Genomic DNA, 19,453 nt, shown 5'->3' with positions numbered 1-19,453 from the left:
CTTGGAACCTTGACGGAGGTGATACGAAGAAAGGTACCTGGAAGCAAGTACAGGTACAACTTTTCCGCAAAGGAAAACCAAACAAAGGCGATTCGAGTCGAGCCATGTCGAGCTGTTACCGTGTAGTGGAAAAGGGGCTATAGAGGGGGGATACAAGCGGCCCCTCCCAACATGGACTGATCCCCATTTTTGCTGAATTCTGATTGGCTCAACGATGCAGATCAAAGAATTTTACCTTCCATCTGGGGCAAGTTTAATCCAAAACCTTTAGCACCGGTTTGCTATTTTCTGCTTCGTATAGGCTTTGCCCTCTAAGGCTATCACTATTGGGTTTACCCCTAAGTGCGCATGGACAGCACTGAGAAAAGCTTGTCTACTCCCACCCGCAGCATGGGCCTCTCCTACGTCCGCACCTTGTATGTATACATCGGTGCCCTGGGAAGCCCTGGGCATGCTTTTACTGGGTGAACAGGAGTCAGACGACTCTGCTTTCTCCCTTCACGGATCTCCAGCTTCCCCCGTTCCAACCTTTGGTGGACGCTGTCCTCCACAGGGGTGACTGCAGCCTTGAGGGGGCTCTCCGGTGATGTTTCCATCCTGCTGTCCCCTGCCACTTCCCTGCCATAAATCGGCGGCCATCATTCAGAGGGATTCTACTCACTGTCATCTGATTGTTCCCCCGGCCCAGGAGTTCGCTCCACCGGATAAAATGGCCAGCGTTCTCGCTCACAGCCAGCCAGCTAAGCTGGTTGTGCTTTCCTCCCATTAAGAAGATGCCACTACGGATCCAAAAGCTCTCCGGGCTCCTGTCTCCACCTATGTTATGATCACAAAGGTGGAGGGATTTACGGATCTGGATTTTCCCCTAGTCCCTCTTCTGGAGCCCAACCTCACCACCTTCTCTGGCGTGAAGGACAGACGGCAACCGGACGGAGCCCCATCCTGACCTCTCCTGGAGTGCTGATAAATCCCACCAATGTGCCTTCCAGAATTCTGCCTCCGCCAGTAACACAGCACTGATCACATCCTCCTTCTCTAAGCTGGCAGATAACTCCACCACAATGACAGAGGAATAGAAAGAGGAACTCAGCAAAGGGGCCAGCACGCAGCTCACCAAGTGCGCCACTTTGGCTGTCACCGCCACCCATTTTGACTATGGTGTATATTATAATTGGTAGTTGTCCAAATGGACTATTATAATATAAACCAGAGTCAATATGATGAGGGGCATATGCATAAAATGCTATATACTGTTAGCACCGTCACTAACAGCAAGCTAACGTCAAATGGACACTGTCCACTGACTAAGCCCTCAGCTGTGGTGAGTGAAAGCATCTTTTATCATCCTGACTCTCTGCTGCTCCGTGGATAGGCCAAATTGTTGTGCTGGATCGATTGATACTAGGCTATGGATTGCGGTTGTTGTCATGATATTGTTGTCATATAGCCGCTTTCATGCTGCTTTATTATCCGAGATTATTAGGCCAATATGCCAGCTCGTTGCGCTTTCCGTTTTGATTGCAGTGGCGCCATGCTGTTTGCTCACATGTTAAAAACACACTAGCAAGAGAGAGTGTTGTAGTTTTACTGGCATCTATGTTTTGAAACCATTTTTATAAAATAGTATGGTTAATAAAAAATTGAGGTATTTGATTTTTATGCAAACACACACACTGCTCTATTTTATGGGACTGTGTTGTAGTTTTTGATTATATTTAACTATTGGAGCACTCTAACTAGCTGTTCACATGACATGTTGGTAGCAGTATACTGTAACTTAAGTGTGCAGCTTAGGCTTGTTCAGTGCAGTGGTGCCTTGCTTATACAAAAGTAAGAGGCAGGTGTCATCCTAAAGTTACTTGAAGGTCTTCAGCATAATCTGATTCACTTCACACATACAGCAAAAACACTATTAGTATTAAAATAACTGCAAAGTCACGTAAAAGTCCTCTCCATCTCAAATGCCCGAGCTGAATTTCAGAACCACTAGATCCCTGTTAACAGCATGACCATACCTGTCAACCCTCGCCTGGGATTCTCCAGTATTTTTAACCTTTCTAAACAAAAAAAAAATTTGAAATGTTTGCTATGTTCCTAACTGGCAAAGCCAGTTGCAGTATGTGACATTAGAACATCAGCTGTCAGCTGTGAGATGGGAAGTCAATGGCAACCGCCAATAAATCAAGAACAGCAGTCCCTCTGGTAACATTTACCAGAGAAGAGCTCTTAAATATTGGACTTTCAACTGCTCACACTACCACCGCTCTTTATCGAACCTGGAACTTTCTCAGAGTTATTAGTTGGAGAAGCAGCAGCTCTGTATGAGATCTACCGGAGACGCCAAAGGGGGAGGCGTGCCAGCACACTAGTTAAACTGAGACAGCGGGGTTTTCGCACTGCTCTCCCTTCTATCCACCTGGCAAATGTCCGCTCTGTGTGCTGCTCCTAAACAGAACTAACTTGGACTTCTGCAGATCTGCCGCCCTCTGTTTTACCAAATCATGGCTCACCAAGCACATCCCGGACAGCGCACTTTACTTGCAGGGATTTAATCTCAATTGTGCGGAGCTCACGGGAAAAACAAGGGGAGGCTGACTCTTTCTCTACATAAACGAAGGTTGGTGCACAGACTCAGGCAGCTTTGTCAGACCAAACAGGAGGCCTTCAGAAGTGGGGACAAAGTTCTGTACAACCAGGCCAGGAACACATTGTCCGAAGAGATCCAAGCAGCAAAGAGGAGCTACGCTGAAAAGCTAGAAAACAGCCTCACAGCCAGTGACCCTGCGTCAGTGTGGAAAGGCCTGCAGACACTCACTAACTACAGGTGACCGTCCCTCATCGCTTCTGCTTTGAATGCCTCGTCAGGGACAAGCTGTACCCCGCCCCAAGGAAGAACAGCAGAAAGCCCAGAGTCCAACAGCCCAGACCCGAAAGTCCGCCCACACCCAGGAGGCAATGTCACTCAGGCCAGGTCAGGCCCATACCCCCGCCCTTCCCTCCCTAGCAGCGAAGCATCTAACACACACACCCCCACCGTCCCCAAAGAAAAGAGACAGCACTCACCCCACAACAGCAGCAACAGCCCCTTAGCCCTAGGAAGTCAGCAGATGCACCCAGCCCCTAGGACTCAACATGACCACAATCCAGAGGGCCGCAACGCGACCGCAAAACAACCATCGACACATCCCAAAGCACAACCCCTCCCCACACAGGATCCCCCGTACAACCACTAAGCATCCAGTCCGGGCACTAAAATTCAGAGGAGACACCCCCCAACCAGCTCAAAAAGGACCAGCCCGCACCCCCAACCCACCCCGTCAACCCCTTCATCCCGGTCCCCCACCCCTCCAACAACCAGTCGCACAGCATGCACACAGGACAGAGCCGCACACCAGCCCAGTCCAGGCCCGCACCTGATGCCCCCAACCCCCGACAAGCACGCAAGCCAATCACGACCTACAGGTGAGCTAACCAACACTACCCCTCTACCAATCTAACTAGCGCCACACAACAGCCAAGTAATGCGCTGCACAGGAGAGATGCCAGCCGGCGCAAACCGCCCCCATCCCCCCCACAGCCAGGGAGACTACAGACCGCCACCCACTGCTACACTGTGACCCACACCGCACGTTCACCACCGGACCGAAACCCACCACAAGCATCCCCCCCCCGCCAACCCCCACCGCCATGCCCGCCGCCCGCCCCCTCCCCCCAACCCGGACCCACACACAGGACCCACACACAGGACCCACAGGGAGACACCCAAGCAGAGTGGCTACCCACCCCACAGCAGCGGCATGCCGAATACAGGGCAAACACCGGTCCCCCGTCAAGCCCGCGCCCCAGGAAGCCCAAGCACCGCACCACCGCCCCCCGCCAACACCACGCCATCAACCAACATTAAAAAAAAAAAAAAAAACGAGTCCCCCACACCTGCACCGCGATGCATCCAACAATCAACCCACCCCCAGACACACCTACCGGCCACACGGGACTCTGAGCAGCAAGGCAGTACACACCCACCCCCATTAAGTGATCAAGGGGAACCAGAGAGATTGGAATTGTGTCAATTTGTTTTTTTTATAGCAGACATTTTCTCCATGCTAATGTGATCTATAAGGTGATTCCGATATTGGGTGATACTTATATTCTTTTTGGCCTTCCAGTTCATGGGGATAGTTTCTCTTGGCGATGCATAAGGCAGTGAGAAGCATGTATGATGTGTCAACCTCTATACTAATGTCATTTAGGTCCCCCAGCTCGCAGAGTGATGGGGAAACTAGGACGGGGTAACTTAGCCATATTGATAGGTCTTCAAATATCTTCTGCCAGAACTTTTGAACAGGTGTACATTGCCACATAGCATGCATGTAACTATCAGATATGTTACCTGAGCAGTTCCGGCAGATGTTTGACTGCATAAGACCCATTCTGAACATCCTTTGTCCAGTATAGTGTGTGTTCTATGGAGAGTTTTATACTGTATAAGTTGTAGATTGGGATTTGTAGTCATTCTAAAGGTATTTAAACATATCTGCATCCAAAAGTTTTGGTCTGGACTAATGGATAGATCTGTCTCCCACTTTAAGAATGGGAGAGAGATTGAACCATCTATAAAGAGGTAAATCTAAGTCCATTATTTTATCCTTAAATCTAGCATGAATTATGGATTTAAACTGTTGAAATTCCAGAAATCTATTATGGCTAATTCCATATTGTGCCACTAGATCCTGGAATGGAATAAAGTTACTGCTTTGCATTACATGCTCTAGATGTCTTATCCCTTTGTCATACCACAGTGGGGAATTTAGTGTTTTCTTATTTTGCAGGATGTCAGGATTAGTTCCCACCAAGCTGCCAAGGAAGTGCTTATGTTAATGCTTTTAAAGCAGGTATGACGTTTGATGCTGGAACTGATGAATGGCATATTGGAAATTTTAATTCCCTTACAGAATGTTTGTTCTATGTCCATCCATGAGTGGTCCAGGGGGCTCTGATTGATCCATTTTGAGATATATTGTAGTCTATTGGACAGGAAGTAATAACCATCACAGTCTTTTGCTTTTTGCATAGTTTTTAAACTGATTCGTGGGGGGGTTTATTTTTCCACAAATATTTTGAGATGTTTGAGTCCAGTTAAACCAGACAGCAGAGGGTTTGGTGGGTAACATTGAAAACAGGTAATTGATTTTAGGTAGGACCATCATTTTTATGGTGATATAGGTAATGATGTCCACCGTACAAGGTCATCCTCTATTGATTTAAGTAAAGGCGTGTAGTTTAGCCATGCCAGTTCTGACAGCCTGGAGGAAATATTGACACCCAGATATTTAATATTACCAGACTTTAGCGGTGTGGTAGATATCCTCTGGAAATCACACTTTACAGGTAAAACTGTGGATTTACTCCAGTTAAGTGTGATTGTCTCAGAAAGAGAAGTTTGTGAGTTTAGGAGGAAAAGTAATACATCATCTGCATAAAGGCTTATCTTGTGGTGTATATTTTCTGTTTGAATTCCTTTAATATTATTATTTTGTCTGATAGCAGCTGCTAGCGGTTCTATAAAAATAGCAAATAGCGAGGGAGAGAGTGGGCAACCCTGCCTGGTACCCCTCTGGAGACTAAAGCATGGAGAAGTATGATCATTTGTTTTGACAGAAGCTCTTGGGGAACTGTATAAGATTTTAATCCAATCTATGAAAGAGTTTCCAAATCCAAATTTATATAAAGTAGCGAATAGAAATTTCCAATTTACTCTGTCAAATGCTTTCTCTGCATCTAAAGAAACAACTGTAGTTTCCAGGTTATGAATAGTGGTATAGTCTGTTACCTTAAGTAGCCTGCGTGTATTGTTGGTGGAGTGCCTGCCCTTAATAAATCCTGTTTGGTCAGAGTGTATTATACCAGGAGTGACCTTCTCTAGCCTTCTTGCTAGGGTTTTGCAGATGATTTTAAGATCTGCGTTAATAAGTGATATTGGGTGATAACTGGACGGGAGTGTGGGGTCTTTGTCTGGTTTAAGGAGCAGGCTGAGATTAGCAGAGTTCATTGTTGAAGGCAACATGCAAGTACCCCTAATTTGCATAACCATCCTATAGAATGTGGGAAAACCATCTGGCCAGTGGGCAAGTACGTGCGTGTGATAGGAGGAGAGGTAGTACCCATAGAGTCCAGTAGAGGGCTCCGCCTGTGCTAATAGAACTAGGGTTACCATACCGTAACCTTCATTACACCTGTTCACTGCTCCAACAATGCAAACAATCATCTTCCCCCACTGCCACGCTCACCTCCCCTCTCCAACCTCTCACCTGCAGTCATGATCTGTGAAGAGGATGTTGCGCCAGCTCTTCAAGAGGCAGAAGCTCAGGAAGGCTCCTGGCCCAGACGGTGTGTCACCAACCTGCCTGAAAATCTGTGCAGACCAACTGGCCCCCATCTTCACACAGATCTTCTTCAAACAGATCACTGGAGCTGTGTAAAGTTCCCTCCTGCTTCAAATGATCCACAATCATCCCGGTCCCCGAAAAACCCTCCATCTCTGGATTAAATGACTACAGGCCTGTCGCCCTGACATCTGTAGTCATGAATTCTTTGAAAGACTGGTGTTGGCCCACCTGAATGACATTAGACGCCCCTTGCTGGGCCCCCTGCAGTTTGCCTACAGGGCTAACAGGGCAGTGGATGATGCAGTCAACTTGGGACTATATTACATCCTGCAACACCTTGACGCTTCAGGTACATATGCAAGGATCCTGTTCGTGGACTGCAGCTCGGCATTCAACACCATCATCCTAGACATCCTCCGCACCAAACTTGCACAAACTCAGCTCACTGTGCCAGCCTCCACCTGTCAGTGGATCACAAACTTCCTGACTGACAGGAGTCAGCAGGTGAGGCTGGGGAACATCACATCCAGAACCCAGACTATTAGCACTGGCACCCAACAGGGGTGTGTGCTCTCCCCCCGCTCTTCTTCCTGTACACCGAAGACTGCACCTCAGGAGACCAATCTGTCAAACTCCTGAAGTTCGCTGATGACACAACGGTCATCGGCCTCAACAGGACAGTGATGAGTCTGCCTACAGACGGGAGGTTGATCTGCTGGCTCTCTGGTGCGGTCAGAACAACCTAGAGCTTAACACGCTCAAAACTGTGGAGATGATTGTGGACTTCAGGAGGAGCCCCCCATCACCATTCTAAACAGCCCTGTGTCTACTGTGGAATCCTTCAGGTTGCTGGGATCCACTACATCGCAGGACATCATCATCAAGAAGGCCCAGCAGAGGATGTACGTCCTGCGTCAGCTCAGGAAGTTCAACCTGCCATCCCACAGCCATCATCCAGTCTGTCCTCTGTCTGGTTTGGATCTGCCACCAATAAGGACAGGAGGAGGCTACAACTGACAGTCAGGACTGCAGAAAAAATCATCGGTGCCAACCTGCTCTCCATTCAGGACTTATACATTTCCTGAGTCAGGAAACAGGCAGGAAACATCTCTGCAGATCCATCTCATCCCGGACACAACCTGTTCCAGCTTCTCCCCTCTGGTAGGCAGAGCACTGTATGCCAAAACCAACAGATTCAGGAACAGTTTCTTCCCACAAGCCATCACTCTGATGAACAGCTGACTTCTGACTCACGGAACAATTCCTGTGCAATAACACAGTAACTCAGCCACCTGCTTACTGACACCCACTTACCACATTATTTATTCATCATTGTCTCATTCTCTATTTCCAAGCTGTTCATTCTGTTCATATTGTATACTGAATACCAGGGGTCGGCAAATAAGTCTGGCATCGGGCCGAATTTTTTTCAAGCCATTATATGGCAGGCCAGAACAACGTCAAACCATTTCAGTTCATGTTCATGTTTAGCTCAGTCGGTACTGTGCAGGACTCCCATAAGGTAGGTTGTCAGATCGATTCTGTGTTATTGCAGAAATTTTGTCCCTTGTTAAACAAATTGAATAAAAGGACTGTATAGGAGAAGCATGTGCTGCAGTGTGTGCGCGTCCCGGTGTTTGATCTGCATTCATATGGACCTGATATTTTCCTTTCCTTTCCTTCCTCAGGGGAATCCATTCACACGTTTACTGACGGCTTTTCAGAGGTGTGTCAAGCACGACTATTTTGAATCTCCTTCAGAACTCTTCAAAGTGAAAGCTCTTAATAAACTCGACATGAAGCATTGCTGCAAAAGACGTTCTAGTGCTTTTATTATAGAGGCACAAACACTTAAGAGCAAGTGATTATGTGAGTAACTGTTGCTGTCATGACTGAGATATATTTCAGTACAAGCCGAATTATTTTCTGTTATCAAAGCAATCTGGTAGATATTATTGCTGGCGGGCCGGTTCTGGCCCACAGGCTGCCTATTGCCGACCACTGCTGTATACCAAATCCACCTACCTCAAGTACATAACACCTGCACATTATACTTATTTATTCCAGCATCCTTTGTAGTATGCTCCATCTCACTGTGTACATGTATACATGTATGCATGTATATGTGCACCTGTATATCTCATCCACCTCCGACATGTACATAATAATAATAATAATGATAATAATAATTTACTCCTGAATCCAATGCACTCCGCTCATTGCGCTATTGTCTCAGTATGTGTTCTCTATACTGTAGCCTGTGAATGATTTTATTATTGTATTATTGTAAGCACATCGTGAGCAATGTACAATCCTGAGTCAAATTACTCCTATGTGTACACATACCTGGGAATAAAGCTGATTCTGATTCTGAAAAAGTAATAATATTACTTTACTTACTACTGGGTGATAAAAGTAACTAGTTAAGTTACTATATTACTTTCACTACCACCACTCCCAGTTTCACGATGCTGTGCTACTTTAGCAGATGCTTCAATAAATAAATGTAGAATTGTTTGCGGTCCAAATCTTTTTGCTGGTCGCACAAAGTTCACAACGGACAACAATGTTCTTTGCATCTTAGACTGTGACACATTAATGGCAATAAATATAGGTGTCGAAAGAACGTCTATCTCACTCGTTCTCCATTTTTCCTTTTACTTTACTTTTTGGCTAACAGCTGACTTGAACAAGGGCCAGTGTTGCTGACCTGCCACCCAGCAAGGATGGTGCATTCAGTAATTCAGTACCGCAGCATTACTTGGATTAGTAAATGTGATAATATTACTGTTTTGGAAATAGCGATCCGTTACTTTACTAGTTACTGGGAAAATTATTAAATGGAAAATGAGAAAAGTAATATTATTACAGTTACTGCCCAACTCTGCTAACAGTAGGTCTAGCTATGAAATTAGTTTTAATTTAATGTTAGAATATTATACTAAGAGATAATTTATACTCCACAGATTCTGTGCAATGAAAATAAAGATTTTTATTAACAATTAAATAATACTGACAAATTAAACTCAATCAGCAACAGAAAACAACTTCCTTAAAAGAGAAAGCAAGTATGTAACAAGATTTAACTGAAAACACTGAACGCATAAATTAGGGAAACACTGTTACCACCCTCCCTCCTCCGATGGAGCCTACAGCTCCACAATTCCCCAGCACACAGATCTACACTGCTGTCTGATGCTAATTGGTCCACTGACCCCAAAGGTGTCATTTACGCTGGGGACATGCCCCCACCACATTTTGAAATGGCTGATTTTGTTACCATCACTTTTTTAAAAGCATTTGTTAAAAATGTTCAGAAGAATAGCTTGCACCAAGAAATGTTAACAAACAAATGAAAATGCTTTGAAAAAATGTTTATTTGCACAATAAAAATATACATTTCCGTAAATTGGAGCAGAAAATGTCTCCAGAATGCAGGAAATTGCGAGTTTAATGCTCAAAATCCTGACCCGCTCCACTCTACTCTGCACCAGCTCCTCTCTAGTAGGCATACTTATACTCTCCACCAATTCGTAAACACTTTTGCAAAGCATTGAATGCATGCTACATTCTCATTAGCGTCTGGGCACACGCCTCTAGAGGTGGTTCATATGTCGTGTTTTGTGGCTGTCTACCAGTGTTCTCTAGTTTCTCATGAAATGTACTTTGTCCCCTTTGGATTTTTTTTTGAATAAATCTCATTCAATTATACTTCCGTCGTGTGTGGGCCCGAAGCCCAAGTTTGAGCTCACTTGAAGAAAAGAACCATTCCCATGGCCTTCTGTCACTGTAAAGGGTTACAGTGGTTAAAGGTTTGTCCCATTGCATCCTTTTGTGGACAAAAACATGATAAGATTGATAATATTTTACCTTTTTTTTAAACTTCTTTTTGTATTTGGCTATATTAGCATTAATAATGTAACTGCAACTGTAACATAATTAACAAAACTCACCATGTGTTTTTCAATGAATCTAGCTGCAGTGCTGGATATGGTGGAGCTTGATGTCGCTTGACCTGCAGCTGTATTCAATGATACAGTACATCCATACTTTTGCACCACTTCATTAAGTAAGGTGGCACGCGTGCAGTCAACATGGACTACCAGCTATATACAGCATGCTAGCCTCGAAATCGAAGGAGAGCTTAGTTAATGTTAGAAAACACCTGGTGTTTTCTAACATTAACTAAGCTCTCCTTATTAGCTAGGCTCCTTACATGCTTGCTACTCTTTTAAGCTGGGTCTCCGACATTGACAGCGTTGCGTTGGACAGATTTGTGCAGCTGTGTTCACAAGGGAGAGGGAGAGAGAGCGAGTGAGAGAAAGACGGGTGAGAGGATGTGCTGCGCTAATGCGCTACGGCGCCCTACAATATAATACGATTTTAAATAGGCCTAGTAAAAAAAATCGAAAATCAATCTGTGGCAGTCAGCGTTGATATTGTGGTGGGCCGCCACAAATGAATGAACGTATGAAACACTGGAGAGAGCTAGAAGATATTGGCCTGTTACAAGCAAAAGCATGCAGTTGTTGAGTAGGCCAAACTACTTCAATTATTATTATGTTGTTTATGGATTTATTATTATTTATGTGCAGAAGTATCTGTTGTCGTACCGCTAGACTTCAGAGCAGCTTCTTTCCTCAGGCTGTGAGACTTCTAAATAATCGTAGAATCATTTATTTTTAATGCGACTGTCTATGTGGGCTATGCCTTTGGCCGGCCCTAATATGAGCCCTGTCTCATAATACCACAAGAGGCAATAGTGAGTCACTGTAACATTTAGGCTGCCCTCAGTTTAACATGAGGATGAAGAAGTAGCTTTACCGCAAGCTTTTTTTTACAACTCCACTGGTTGCAAAAAGAAGGCCGATAGCATTGGACACAATAGCAAAATGACTGTACTTATCACTTGATTTATTACCTCAGTAAACACTTTCGTTATGAGTTTATGGTATCAATCGCTAGTTCCAAGTCTTCTTTAATACAGCTTGATGTTCATTTTGTAAGTTATGGTCCCATTTAGAGGAAATTAGACAATAAAGCAGCGTACTTGGCATGGCTATTTTGTGATTGACAAGTTGCTACCATGGCGAACTGTCAATTAGCATAGAGGCGACTTGTATCCACTGCACTGGGTAAATTTGACCAGCACTGTTGAAAAATATTATTAGGAGTAAGCTGTTCATTTTTTAGCTAAGTACATTTTGTTTTAAAGGAGTCCTATTATGCTTTTCCATATTTTATGACTTATCTACAATGTTACAATGTTAAAGAGACAGGAGCATCTACAGCTTGTTTCAGACTGGACTTCAGGCTGAATGAAGACTTACAGTATAAATTGTAGTACAGTATAATTTTTTTTTTTTCATGCAAAGCTGCCATACAGGAGTCACAGAACTACAATATAGGAGTATAATATGTTTCCTGTAAGCCTGTGTTCGTTAGTCAAAATTAGCATCCCACATAATATCACAGTTAACTTGAATTACGGATGCACCTTGCTAACCGAGCTAGCTAGCGCCACCCTCTCATCCAAATAAACTAGTGGGTGATGTCACGGTGACAATGCCCACTTCTTTTTATACAGTCTAGGGGCCTTTCCGAAAGTACTTGCTACTCCCTCCCCCTATCTACGACTACGCCGTAAACATGTAAGATTTTTAAATTCTGAAACTACACATTTCTATACATACAAAGGTTAACATCATAGCCTAAAGGTTCAATTCAATTCAATTTTATTTATATAGTGCCAAATCACAACAACAGTTATCTCACAGCGCTTTTCATAAAAGAGCAGGTCTAGACCGTACTCTATGATGCTATTTACAGAAGCCCAACAGTTCCCACCAAGAGCAAGCACTAGGCGACAGAGGCAAGGAAAAACTTCCTTTTAAGAGGCAGAAACCTCGAGCAGAACCATGGCTCAGGGTGGGTGGCCATCTGCCTCGACCGGTTGGGGTGAAGGAGAGAGAGGGAGAGAGAGAGAGGGAGAGAGAGAGAGAGGGCAGGAGAAGAACAGAGAGAAAAAGAGAGGGATGGAAGGAGAGAGAGAGGGGAGGGAGGCAGCCTACACAATATACACACACAGAGGTACAGACAGTAAAGGTGATGTTGCTATAAACTAAATGAAAAATGGTACAGATATTTATAGTAGTGTTAATGGTAACAGTCGTAATGTAAATGATTATAATAAAAATAATAATAATAGGACTAGTAACAATAGTCGTTGCAGCAGAGGGTGTCGAGCAGGAACACGGGGGCAGCAGGTGACCTGCAGCCACAGATCCAGACTCCACAGCTCCAGAGCCAGAAAACCTGCAGGAAGTGATAGGAGGAGATGTAAATGCTCCGTACTTGTATAGCGCCTTTCTAGTCTTTTCGACCACTCAAAGCGCTTTTACACTACATCTGCATTCACCAGTCACACACACATTCATACACTGAGCCTAAGTGCTCAAACGGAAACTAACATTCACACTCACTCATACACTGGCGGAATAGCCGCCAGGGGCAATTCGGGGTTCAGTATCTTGCCCAAGGACACTTCGACACGCAACCAGGGGGAGCCAGGGATTGAACAGCCGACCTTCCGATTAACGGCCAACCCGCTCTACCTCCTGAGCCACAGCCGCCGCCAAGGAGAGAGGAGAGGGACGAGAAAGCACAAGACTACCAGAAAGGGGAGAAGTTGTGTTAGTAACATGCAATAATGGGATGAGGTTGCGTACAGAGGGAGAGAAAGTAGAGGAGAGAGGAGCTCAGTGCATCATAGGAAATCCCCCAGCAGTCTAGGCCTATAGCAGCATAACTAAGGCATGGTTCAGGACTAACCTGAGCCAGCCCTAACTATAAGCTTTATCAAAGAGGAAAGTCTTAAGCCTACTCTTAAATGTGGAGATGGTGTCTGCCTCCTGAACCCAAACTGGAACCTGGTTCCACAGGAGAGGAGCTTGATAGCTGAACGCTCTGGCTCCCATTCTACTTTTGGAGACTCTAGGAACCACAAGTAACCCTGCATTCTGGGAGCGCAGTGCTCTGGTGGGGTAGTAAGGTACTATGAGCTCTTTAAGATAAGATGGTGCCTGACCATTAAGAGCTTTGTAGGTAAGAAGAATGATTTTAAATTCTATTCTGGATTTTACTGGAAGCCAATGCAAAGAAGCTAAGACAGGAGAAATATGATCTCTTTTCCTGGTTCCTGTCAGAACACGTGCTGCAGCATTCTGGATCAGCTGAAGAGTCTTAACGGACTTTTTCGAGCAGCCTGATAATAAGGAATTGCAGTAATCCAGCCTAGAAGTAACAAATGCATGGACTAGTTTTTCTGCATCATTTTTAGACAGGATGTTCCTGATTTTCGCAATATTACGTAGGTGAAAAAAGGCGGTCCTTGAAATTTGCTTAATGTGAGACTTAAACAACATGTCCTGATCAAAGATAACTCCAAGATTCCTCACAGTGGTGCTGGAGGCCAGGGCGATGCCATCAAGGGAAACTATATCTTTAGATAATGCGTCATGGAGGTGCTTAGGCCCCAGAACAATAACTTCAGTTTTATCTGAGTTTAACATTAGAAAATTACAGGTCATCCAGGTTTTAACATCCTGAAGGCACATTTGAAGTTTAGCTAACTGATGAGTTTCATCTGGTTTGATCGATAGATATAACTGAGTATCATCTGCATAACAGTGAAAGCTTATGGAATATTTCCTGATAATATTGCCTAAAGGAAGCATATATAAAGTGAAGAGGATTGGTCCGAGGACAGATCCTTGAGGAACTCCATGACTAACTTTGGCATGCATGGAGGACTCATCGTTAACATGTACAAACTGAAATCGATCTGATAAATAGAACTTAAACCAGCTTAGAGCGGTTCCTTTAATGCCAATGAAATGTCCCAGTCTCTGCAATAGGATCTGATGGTCAATGGTATCAAATGCAGCACTAAGATCTAATAAAACCAGTACAGAGACAAGTCCTTTGTCTGATGCAATAAGGAGGTTGTTAGTAATTTTCACCAGTGCTGTCTCTGTGCTATGATGAGCTCTAAATCCTGACTGAAAATCCTCAAATACACTATTGCTCTGTAGAAAGTCACACAGCTGTTTAGCAACTGCTTTCTCCAGAACCTTAGAGAGAAATGGAAGGTTAGATATAGGTCTATAGTTGGCTAAAACATCCTGATCAAGTTTGGGCTTTTTCAGAAGAGGTTTAATTACAGCTACTTTAAAGTACTGTGGTACATAGCCTGTTGATAGAGAGAGATTGATCATATCTAGTATAGAAGAGACTAAGGGTAAAACATCTTTAAGCAACCTGTTTCTAAGGTTCCTGAGTTAAGAGATATGTTGGTGCCAGTTGAGGGCAGGTCTTGGTGAATTTTGTCTCTAATAGCTAGAATTTTATCATTAAAGAAGCTCATGAAGTTGTAACTACTGAGAGCTATGGGAATACTTGGCTCAATAGAGATGTGACTCTCTGTCAGCCTGGCTACAGTGCTGAAAAGAAACCTGGGGTTGTTCCTATTTTCCTCTATTAATGACGAGTAGTACGCTGCTCTGGCATTACGGAGGGCCTTCCTATAAGTTTTAAGACTATCTTGCCAAATTAAACGAGAATTTTCCAGTTTGGTGGAACGCCAATTCCTCTCAAGTTTCCACGATATTTGCTTTAATTTGCGAGTTTCAGTATTATACCATGGAGCTAACCGTCTGTTTTAGTATTTTCTTTTTTAGAGGGGCTACAGAGTCCAGTGTCATTCGCAGCGAGCCTGCAGCACTATCAACAAGATGATCGATTTGGGAGGGACTGAAACTAGCATAGGAGTCCTCTGTTACTTTGTGACTTGATAATGAATTTAGAGCTGATGGAATGGCATCCTTAAATTTAGCTACAGCACTATCAGACAGACATCTTGTATAGAAATTTTTGCCCAATGGCGTGTAGTTCAGCAATACAAACTCATAAGTTATCAAACAGTGGTCGGACAAAGAGGGATTCTGTGGGAACACCACTAAATGTTCAATTTCAATACCATACACCAAAACAAGGTCGAGGGTGAAGTTAAAACAGTGAGTCGGTTCATGAACACTCTGAGAGAAGCCAATGGAATCTAACAGAAAGATAAACGCAGTACTAAAGCTGTCATTCTCAACGTCCACATGAATATTAAAATCACCTACAATAATAACTTTGTCCGTTTTAAGGACTAAAGTTGACAAAAACTCTGCAAATTCAGATAAGAATTCAGAATACGGGCCAGGTGCTCGGTACACTATAACGAAGAGAATTGGTTGCAGTGATTTCCAACTTGGGTGCGAAAGACCAAGAACAAGGCTTTCAAATGAGTTATAATTTAGTTTAGGTTTAGAGCTGATTAGTAGGGTAGAGTCGAAGATAGCTGCAACTCCACCTCCTCGGCCTGTGCCTCGAGGACTGTGAGTATTAATATGACTGGGAGGGGTGGATTCATTTAGGCTAACATATTCTCCATCACCCAGCCAGGTTTCACAAAGACAAAATAAATCAATATCATAATCTGATATTAGTTCATTTACTATTACAGCTTTAGAAGAGAGAGATCTGATGTTTAAGAGTCCACATTTAACTCTCCTATTCGTTTGCACTATTGCTCTTGTGGTTTTAATTTTTATGAGGTTTTTATGCACAGCTCTTCTTCTGTTTACCTTTTTAAATAATTTCGATGGTCGGGGGACAGACACCGTCACTATAGGATTTTCACTAAGTAACTCCTGAAATGGAAGAGCAGAGAAGTGTGTTAGACTGCGACTCTGCGTAGGGTTTTGGGTGGGTAACTGCTGAATTAGAAGGGCAGAGAAGTGTGTTAAACTGCGACTCTGCCTCCTGGTCTCAACTCTGGGTTGTCATGGATTTGGTCCACTAATAAACTTGGCCAGATTTCTAGAAATGAGAGCTGCTCCTTCCCAAGTGGGATGGATGCCGTCTCTCCGGATCAGACCAGGTCTTCCCCAGAAAGTCTGCCAATGATCAACAAAGCCCACATCGTTTGCTGGACACCACCTCGACAACCAGCGGCGGAATGACGCCATGCAGCTATACATGTCATCACTGGTCAGATTTGGCAGGGGTCCAGAGAAAAAAAAGAGAAAACTACGGTGTCCGACATTGTTTTTGCATATGTACACACCGACTCAACATTAATCTTAGTGACCTCCGATTGGCGTAACCGGGAGTCATTACCGCCGACGTGAATAACAATCTTACTGTACGTTTATGCTTAGCCAGCAGTTTCAAATAAGACTCAATGTCGCCCGCTCTGGCCCCAGGGATGCACTTAACTATGGCCGCTGGCTTCGCTAACTTCACGTTTCTCAAAATGGAGCTGCCAATGATCAGAGTTGGTTTCTCAGCGGGTGTGTCGCTGAGTGGGGAAAATCTGTTAGAAACGTGAACAGGTTGATGGTGCCCCGCGGACTTGAATGCTTACGACTATTCATCCTTCGGACAGTCACCCAGCCCCCCCTCCTTCCTGGCTGCACAGGGGATGCCGGAGGACGGCTACCAGAGGCTAACTCAGGCCGTTCCGCACCGACTACCGGGGACTGGCTAGCTACAGTAGCTAAAGGTTGTATTGTGTTTTATAAAATAATGCTTTTGTCTGATAGACAATACAAGTGTTTTTTTATTGAATCTTAGTCATCTCATACAAAAATCAGCCAAAACAAAAGAACATAAAACGACAGAATAATAGAAGATGAAACAACAAGAACAAGTAACAAGCAACAAAGGCATTAAAGAAAAATATTTAAATCTTTACACATTTGAACTGTTTTAATTGCTTTAATATTCTTTAGACCACATAATGCTTCAATATAATGTTTGATTTGTAGTTTGAAATGTTGTGTTTGTGTTTTCTTTTTAGACGATTTGTATTTGTGAGTGTAATAATTTCCATAAAAGATAGAGGTTCAACATATAACAGTTATAGCCTAGCAATCAATATCAATCTTATCATAAAAGAATGTGAGGTCTCTTTTTCATAAATTAATAACTGAACCAATGGCTTAAAGAAATATTATAAATCTAATAAAAATAATTTGGTACATATAGCCTATAATCATAAAATAAATGGCAAATAGTTTCGGTTTTATTATTGCACACTTTTCCTCAATATCATTCCTGAATCTTAATACAGCTGTTTGTTTGATAAAGGTGTGATAGCAGTGAGTGATAGTGCAGCGCTAAGGAGAGGGTAGTTCATCCGAAAGTTGGCAGTTGTATTTATACCCTTGTTAGGGAGCTCAATTTGGCTGTTTGGGTGACAAAAAGAAGCAAACCAAGAATAATGGAGTTGCTTTCCACCAGCTCTGGGAGACAGCTCTTGGTGGTAGGAGCAGGCAGCAAGTTTTGGCAAATAACTTAGTGGTCATGAAAATCTATTCAGATTTACCCTATTGATGATGCATTTACCTCATAAATCATGGCACACTGTTCTCCCCTGAATGACAGAAAGCCAATTGTTATTGGTATCAGTGATTCTGGCCCTTTATTACTTGGTATTGTGTAATGTGTTGTGTTTTCTTATTGTGTTGTGTTTTCATAATATGTTGTGTTGTGATCTCTTTGCACGTGTTTTCTTAAGTTGCAGTTCGATGGTCTCTCAGGACCACCCTTACATGGCTAGTAAGGAATGAACTGGCCAATGAATTGCAACTTTTCTTCTAGAATGGTAAGTAAACAGCTGTTAATGCTAACGTGTAAAGGTAGCTAATTGTATAACATTACTGATTTTGTTAATGTGCTAAGTTAGCTGTTTGTTGAAGGAAATGGGGGGGGCTGTGCATTTCCTTGTTCCTTGTTCTCAACTTTGTGGTGATATTCGTCTAACAGTTTGTTTGGAGTATGAATTCAGCAGATGGCCAATTCACCTTAAAGCCACAATTTACATGCTGCACAAAATGCACAATAGAATAGCACATTCCCACAGAGAAGATAGGTGATATAGCTCAGTTGATTTCATATGGAAATATCTGCATTGCATATTAAATGAGACCCAGATCAGACAACACTTCACAATATGTATGGGCATCTTTTTCCTGCAGCTCAACTTAGCAGGATAATCCACTGTTTGATATTTCTTATGGATCATCTATCAAAGGACCAATGAAGAGCCTATTATGTTGTGTTACCCACACTCCTTAACAATTTACAAATGCTTCTACACTGCACACAAGTTTCCCCCAAGCACTTAAATGTGCCAAGAAGCTATATAATTGTGTGATGTGTGATTAATGTGAGGTGGTACAGTCAACTGAATGGATTTCTCTACAGGATGAACAGCAGAGGCAATAAGGTAGAAGGGGCTCGGCTTTAATCAATAATGGTATAACCTCAGGAGGTGAAATAATTACACATCCCCTGGATTTGAACAACTGGGAGCCACGAGAGGCTGATCCACATGCGGGATCCATGGAGCACTGCTGTCGAAGGACCCGCATTTTTGCAGTTAAGATCACCAACACTTCAGGATCACTGCTGAGATTAGCACAGCTACCTCTGGAGCGAGTGTGGCCCAGAACTCGTATCCCTCAACCAAATCCCAAGCACCTCATTATTGCAGCCTCTTTCCTTGATGTTCCATAATCTGCTGTCATTGGCTCCCGGGCTAGTAGTATCTCCCAGTCATCTTGCTGTGCCCCTGCGACTTGGAGGGGGGAGAGCACATGGAGGAACAAAGGGGGGCTGCAGAGTCATAAATCTTCTCCCAAACCCAATGCAGGAAATACATGAAGAGGCTTTCTGGCGTTGGTTGCTTCTGTTGCTCCTCCCCCACTTGTCATCATCTCACTATCTTTCTCTTTCTTTGCTCTTGCTGTCATTACTCCTCCTCTTTTCTGTCAAGTCTACTTAAATTTTCTCCATGCCTAATAACATCTCAATGTCAAGCACCAATCCATCTGTCTCTCTCTGCACTGTATGTCCTGAAGTTAACACACTTCCCAATCACAGAGAATCCACTTCCCTGTGGCAGTTACTGAACAAAATTTTAAATATAGGGATAATAAATGAGCAAGTGGCCAAGC

Source organism: Micropterus salmoides, unplaced genomic scaffold (assembly GCF_014851395.1).
Source record: "Micropterus salmoides isolate LMB-PRFRI ecotype aquatic unplaced genomic scaffold, ASM1485139v1 Ms_hic_scaffold_3, whole genome shotgun sequence".
Taxonomy (NCBI): domain Eukaryota; kingdom Metazoa; phylum Chordata; class Actinopteri; order Centrarchiformes; family Centrarchidae; genus Micropterus; species Micropterus salmoides.
The sequence above is the reverse complement of the archived record's forward strand: the minus strand, read 5'-3'. Positions refer to the sequence as shown.